The sequence below is a fragment of the Barbus barbus genome, assembly GCF_936440315.1.
Source record: "Barbus barbus genome assembly, chromosome: 1".
Classification (NCBI taxonomy): Eukaryota; Metazoa; Chordata; class Actinopteri; order Cypriniformes; family Cyprinidae; genus Barbus; species Barbus barbus.
In genome coordinates, this window is record NC_136729.1 from 7,118,979 (window position 1) to 7,126,700 (window position 7,722).

A 7,722-nucleotide genomic window follows, 5' to 3' on the forward strand; every position below is an offset into this window, starting at 1 on the left:
GTGACTTGTTGTGGTGTGGAGGAGGTGTGAGATGGCATCCTCCGTGGAGCGGTTATGCCTGTATGCAAACTGTAGTGGATCCAGTGTGTCTGGTAGTGATGCAATGATGAAGTCTCTGACCAGTCTCTCAAAGCACTTCATCACCACTGATGTGAGGGCTACAGGGCGATAGTCGTTTAGGCAGGTGGGCTGGGGTTTCTTGGGCACAGGAACAATGGTGGACTGCTTAAAGCATGAGGGGACTATGGACTGTTCCAGGGAGAGGTTGAAGATCTCGGTGAACACCGGTGCTAGCTGGTCAGCGCAGGCCTTCAGAACCCGACCTGTGATGCCATCTGGTCCTGCTGCCTTCCTGATGTTCACTCTCCTGAATGCCCTCCTCACGTCATGCTCCGTGATGGTGAACACGTTGTCCTCACCGGCTTCCTCAGCGTGCATGCAGTTAGCACTGCTAGCGCCGCTAGCGTGATTAGCTGCAGCCTCGAAGCGAGCATAAAAAGTGTTCAGCTCGTCAGCCAGAGAAGCGTCCGCATTCCCCGATCTGGAGGGTGGTGTTTTATAGTCCGTGATGGTTCTAAGTCCCTGCCACAGGCTCCTAGAGCCGCCATGTTGGAATTGCGACTCTAGTTTCCTCCCGTAGCGCTGCTTCGCCTCCTTCACCGATCTGCGCACGCTGTAAGATGCAGCCTTGTAATCATCCATGTTCCCGGTGATGAGCCCTGTGTTGTAGGCAGCGGAGCGGGATCTCAGGGCGTCGCGGATGGTTTTATCCACCCACGGCTTCTGGTTGGGAAACGTCCTGATGATGGTTTTCTGCGCCGTATCATCCATTAGTTTCTCTATAAATCCCACAACCGCTTCCGTAAACAAGCTGACGTCATCAGAGCTGCGCTGGAACATGTCCCAGTCTGCGTCATCTAGCGCGTCCTGCAGAGCGGCCACCGATTGGTCCGTCCAGCGTTGGACCTCCCTCTGCACCGGGGCTTCCTGTTTCAGCCTCTGTTTGTAAACAGGCATGAGGAAGATGGCGGCATGGTCCGATTTCCCAAACGGTGGTTGTGACTGTGCCTTGTAGCTGTTCTTGTATGGGGTGTAACAGTGATCTAATGTCCTTTCGCCCCTGGTGGGGCAGCTGATGTGCTGATGGAAGTTCGGCAGTGCACGCTTGAGGTTGGCACTGTTGAAATCTCCCAAAACAATGAATGCGGCGTCCCGGTGCTGTGTCTGGTGAAGGTGTAGTGTTTCATGTAAATCCCATATCACAGTGTCCGTGTCCGCTTGAGGTGGAATAAAAACGGCACTGACGATGACCGAGCTAAATTCCCGAGGGAGATAAAAAGGGCGACATTTGATGGTCAGAAGTTCAAGATTGGGTGTACAGGAGCGTGAGAGGGGTACAATGCTCGCGCTGTCGCACCAGTGTTTGTTCACCATCAGACATACTCCACCTCCCCTAGTCTTCCCCGAGTCCAGCGTTCTGTCCATGCGGTAAACCGAGAAGAACTCGGCCGGCTGGATGGCGTGGTCTGGTACCGCTGGGTTCAGCCATGTCTCAGTGAAGCAGAGAAGGTTGCAGTCCCGAATGTCCCTCTGGAACTTGACTCTTGCCCTGAGGTCATCGAGTTTGTTATCCAGCGACTGGACATTGGCGAGCAGGACACTTGGTAGGGGAGCGCGGTGTGCGCGTGCCCTCAACCTGTTCCTGACGCCGGCTCGTTTCCCTCGAGGACGCCGGTACGGGTCGCGTCCTTTGTTCCTCCTCAGGATCTCGCTCGGCCAGGATGGGTCCGGGTTCAAAAACGGCGAAAGGTTAGTGCATTGTGCACCAATAGAAATAAGAGTGGCCCTGTCGTATGTAAGAATGGCCATCTTACAAAAAGAAACCGGTGTTTATAGTTTACAATACGAAAAAATACCAAAAGAAGACAAAGTTTGGTCAGAGCAGTCGTGACGGCAGCCGATCTCACCGGCGCCATCTTCAAAGATTTTTCTGGATTTATACCAGCAAAGTATCTAAAGAATAAGAGTAGACAAGTTTCAATTCTAAACGTTTTCCAGTGTATGATTTTGATAAGTCATACATACTGCATTTATAATAAGTGGTTTCTAATATGAGGCACATTAAAGGGTTACTCCACCCCAAAACGAAAATCATCACTTACCCCCATGTTGTTCTAAACCTGTAAAAGCTTTGTTTGTCTTCGGAACATAAATTAACATGTTTTTGATGCGTTCTGACAGCTCTCTAACCCTCCCATTGAAAGCAATGTAATTAACACAATCAACGTCCAGAAAAGTTGCAAGGACATCAGTAAAATTATCCTTGTGACATCAGGGGTTCAACCGTAAGTGTGCGAAGTTACGGATACGTTGTTTTCATTCAAATGAAAGCGTAAATAAATGTAGAAAACGTATCCACGTGGTGCAGCTGACACAGAACAGCATATACTGTTTGCGTTCAGTAGATACTCTCCAAAATAGTGCTTCAGTGATGTGGAGGAGACAAATTGTTGAATAGCGTCGTTATTTTATTTATTTTCCATACAAAAAAGTATTCTCATAGCTATGATGTCACATGAACTATTTTACCGATCTCCTTGCTACGTTTCTGGATGTTGATGGTGTTAATTACATTGCTGTTTATGGGAGGGTCAGAGTGCTGTCAGAATGCATCAAAAATATCTTAATTTGTGTTCCAAAGACGAACTAAGCTTTTACGGGAACAACATGGGGTAAGTGATTAATAACAAAATTTTCATTTTGAGGTGGAGTAACCCTTTAAGGTAGATATTTTGCTGATAATAGAAACTAGTGTCAGTCTGGAGCGTGAGCTTTGTTTTAGTGAAACAAAATGCAGACATATCTAATATGATATACTTACCAAGAAGGATCAAGCAGGGAATCAAAGGCAGGTTACCCATATTCTCAAGGTCAGAAGGAGTGGCAGACATCTATTAGTAAAGAAAACAATTTAAGATGGCTCACAGTATCTGCAAATGACAAATTAAAAAACTAAACAAAACAAACAAACAAAAAACAAAACAAAAAACAATGTGCTACTTGTTGCAATATTCTACAGCCTCTTAGATTCAGAGTAGGAAATCAAAATGATAATTTTCTGATCATTTACTCACCTGTATGCTGATTTAAACTCTGATGATGCAATAGATGATTTTTAATGAAGATGATATGCCTGTTTGTCCCTACGATGCAAAAGAAAATGGGGATCAAACTTTCAAGTAGCAACAGACAAACAGTAAATGGAGGATAAAGATTATTACTCACATGGTTTAGCCAGTTTTCTGAAGTGATTCAATTGGGTGAAAACAATTTTCACTGTATTTGCAATTCCATTCTCTAATTTGTGGTCCTTTGGTCTGATATTTTGATATCAGACAAAATGACTGGTGATTAATCATACCTTTATGTTCCTTTTGGAGCTCGACAGTTTGGTTCCCACTGGTCTTCCACTGTATGGTCAGAACAGACATCATTTCTCCATGACAATATCTTCATCTGTCCTCCAAGAAAAAGTCCTAAGAGTTTGAGACAGCATAAGGTTCAGTAATTATGAGATAACCATTTTTAGGTGAATGTAGAATTTTTAGGTGAAAGAAATTAAACAATAAAAGGCAGAGCTGCAAAATTACCTCATGCTGATAAACTAAGATGTCGTCCTATGCGCACGTACAAGGGAAAATATGGTATTATGCTGTTAAATAACAGTGTCTTACTGTTGCTGGTCATCTTGTCCCACAATGCATTGCAAAAAACAGTAACGTACTGTTATTGTATGAAAACAGCATTTTACTGTTAAATTTCCTTGTAAATTTACAAAAAATTTTTACAGTGTAGGTTTCCAGCTGCTGAAGAGCTTGTGGTCATCTTTGACGTATTTTTCATTTAATGATGCGCCAAGTGTTCTCTGTAGGTGAAAGATCTGGACTGCAGGCAGGCCAATTCAGCACCCGGACTATTCTACTATGAAGCCATGCTGTTGTAATAGCTGCAGTATGTGGTTTTGCATTCCTGCTGAAATACATGTCGTCTGGAGGGGAGCATATGTTGCTCTAAAATCTTTATATACCTTTCAGCATTTAATAGTGCCTTCCAAAACATGCAAGCTGCCCATACTGTATGCACTTATGCATCCCCATATCAGTGGAGATGCTGGCTTTTGAACTGAACACTAAAAACACGCTGGAAGGTCTCTCTCCTCCCTCCTTTAGCTCGGAGGAGATGGCGTCCGTGATTTCCAACAAAAATGTCAAATTTGGACTCGTCTGAGCGTAGAGCACTTTTCCACATTGAAACAGTCAATTTTAAATGAGCCTTGGCCCACAGGACACAACGGCGCTTCTGGACCATGTTCAGATATGGCTTACTTTTTGTATGATAGAGTTTTAGTTGGCATCTGCAGATGGCATGGCGGATTGTGTTTACCAACAGGGGTTTCTGGAAGTATTCCTGGGCCCATTTAGTAATGTCAATGACAGAATCATGCCGATGAGTGATGCAGTGTTGTCTGAGGGCCCGAAGACCACGGGCATCCAACAAAGGTCTTCGGCCTTGTCCCTTACGCACAGAGATTTCTCCAGTTTCTCTGAATCTTTTTATGATGTTATGCACTGTAGATGATGAGATTTGCAAAGCTTTTGCAATTTGACATTGATGAGCGTTGTTTTTAAAGTATTCCACAATCTTTTTACGCATTCTTTAGCATCAGTTTAAACATTTGTTATGTTCTATTGCGAATAAATTATTGGCTCATGTGATTTGAAAGTCTCTTAGTTTTCATTTTATTCAAATTTAAAAAAACGTCCCAACATTTCTGGAATTCAGGTTGTACTTAGCATAACATGGAAGTATTTCAAATTCATTTTAGTATATTTATTTTTTACTAAAGGGAATTTCATGAATTTTGGTGAATATTTTTCATTTAGGGTCTTGAATGTGCATGAAACTTTTCAACACACATACAGTAGATGTGTTTTGGAAAGGCTGTTATCCATTTTGATTTCATGTCGACTACTTCCAAAAAATTCAAGTTAATTCTCATTTTACCTATACATGCAGCAATCATAGAGTTACATGTACCATATTATATGGTCTGTATACATACAAATTTATTGCTGCTCCAAGAAACATCAGTGGAGAGATTGAGACTTGTTGCCGGTTAATTTATTAATTTATGCAGAGGATCCATTGCTGAGCACGTGAATGCTAAATTTCTCCAAATCTATTCTGATGTAGAAACAAGTTAATCTAAAATGGAACGGTAAATTGTCATTTTTGGGTGAATTCCTTTAAAGAAAATTGCAATTTCCAGTTATGTAATATGGTATGTTGGAACCCATGTGGCAACATTCACACACGCTCATATTGTATATGACCGTTCTGACATGACCTGAAGAGAGCAAGTCAGGTTTTCTTCTACATGCATGAAGCCAAGAGACCATATCGGCTTGTCATATAATTGCATTTCTGTACACTGTCAAAAATGTTCACGTTAAGTTCCTTCTGGGTGAAGCATGACATGACTTGACTGGCTAGAAGCGTAAACATCAGATCTGTTAAATCGCGTTCATTGCGTGCCTCTCGGTTTAATGCAGAAGTTCTTTTCAGATGTCTTCAGCATTCCACTGGATCTTGATGCTCTTTGATTAGACTGTCTAAATGCTCGCACGACAGCTCAGATGTTTAGTAGAGAAACTTGAGATGTTTTGCAGAGGTCAATCGCATCAAGTCTGCAAGGCTGCATTCACTGTCATTCCTGCTTGATTTCATTGATGTTTCGTAACAGCATGATAAGTGTTCTTTAACTAATAGGTTAACAAGTAGGTTTTGTAAATAATGATGAAGATCACTGAAGATTTACCCTGAAAACCATGTTAGAAAGAAACAAATCCATCATTAAGGCATTTTAACATTAAACCATCGCTTCAGACCAAAATATGAGTCCATAATAACGCTTTTTTCAGTGAAGACGTCCATCTCCTGTGGTTGTCTCACATCAAAATCCACCAACATATTTGTTTAGAACTATTTTGGACTGTTTCCGCTTGTAAACCAAGCTTGATCTGTGCATTTTTCTCTACTAATAGAAACAGGATGATCTTTTCACAGGAGAAAGCAAAATTATAGATAGAGGAAGCAATGGTTTGAAGTTAAAAACATCTTAATTATGTATTTGTTCCTTACAAACTTGCAGCTTTTCACTTCACAAGACATTAACATATGGACTGGAGTGGTGTGGATTCCTTGTGGATTATTGTGATTTTTTATCAGCTGTTTGGACTCTCATTCTGACGGCACCCATTCACTGCAGAGCATCCATTGCTGAGCAAGTGATGTAATGCTACATTTCTTCAAATCTGTTTTGATGAAGAAACAAGCTCATCTACATCTTGAGGGTTGAGGGTGAGTACATTTTCAGCAAATTTACATTTTTGGGTGAACTGTTCCTTTAACTCTAATAATAAGATCTTCTTTGACTGAAACCATCTAAAGTTCAGTGAATGCATTTATTTGGAATAATGAAGGAGATGAATTCAACTAAAACAAAGCAATACAAAGGGTTGTCATCCTTTGTTATAGTTCTGAATAATTGTAAACACTTTTGACATAGTAAAAGTTTCATTCCCCATCTCACAGGCCTGCAGCTATGCAATCAAACCCTGTTTTTGTTTTGGAACGCTACCAGTGCGTTTATTTAATGTTGCGTGCACTGTACACTGTCATATCTGACAGGATCAGTTTTTGCAATAAAACCATTAACAGGTTTAGAGTGACAAATAAAAACGAAACTTTCTGCCCTACTTTTTTCAGGTGTGTTTTCAGTTGAATTGCTTCATATGATGTGGAAAAGAAGATGGTATGGATTGCTCTGTCGGATTAACAGGTAAGCATCATTCTGGCCTTCGGCTTTAGACAGCTAACTTTGAATGTCTGTCAGATTTCCCATTCACCTCAATGGGAGTTTCTTTGCTGGCACTGCTGCATGCAGGGTGCTCCTGCTGTCTGAACTCACTGGAAAACTGACGTCATGACAGCAGCACTGACTACTAATGTCACCGCAAGAGAGCACACATTCCCAAAGCCTTCTCTAGTGACAATCCTGAGCTGTGACGGCAAAGACAGCGGACGCAGAGAAAGATCAGCCCATCTCAAGCTGTTAATGCTTATATCTGTCCTTTGTGTGTTCATTTATTTAACATTCTGGCTATGATTTTAGATACTATCAGTGTTGTAGTAGAAAAAGCAAGTTTCAATTAGTTAAAATGTATGAGATTGAAACAATATATTTTTAGAGGTATTAATGATAATGTAACTATTACTATTTTTACTGTTAGTAGTTATCTTTCATTTATGTATGACAAATATGCATCACATTAAATTGATCAGTTTGTTAAAACCATCCAAATGGATGAAAATTTTTATATGCATTTCAAATACATGAATCTTAAATTTAGGCCTAAATATTTTTGAGTTCATGTTTAAATCTTTACCACAGAAGTTTCCAGATTTTCTTGCCAAAACGGTATAAAAACGGGGAAAAGGTCTCAAGTTTTGAGCGATATGTTGCAATTCCAAGGTTTTTTTTCCCTCCTATTTTTAAACTTCATTCTTTTCCATCTGTACAAAATGCAGTACGTCTCTTTAAACATTTTTGTGTCAAAAAAGTATTGCCCTTAAAACAGCTGTGCCTGTCCTGATACATGA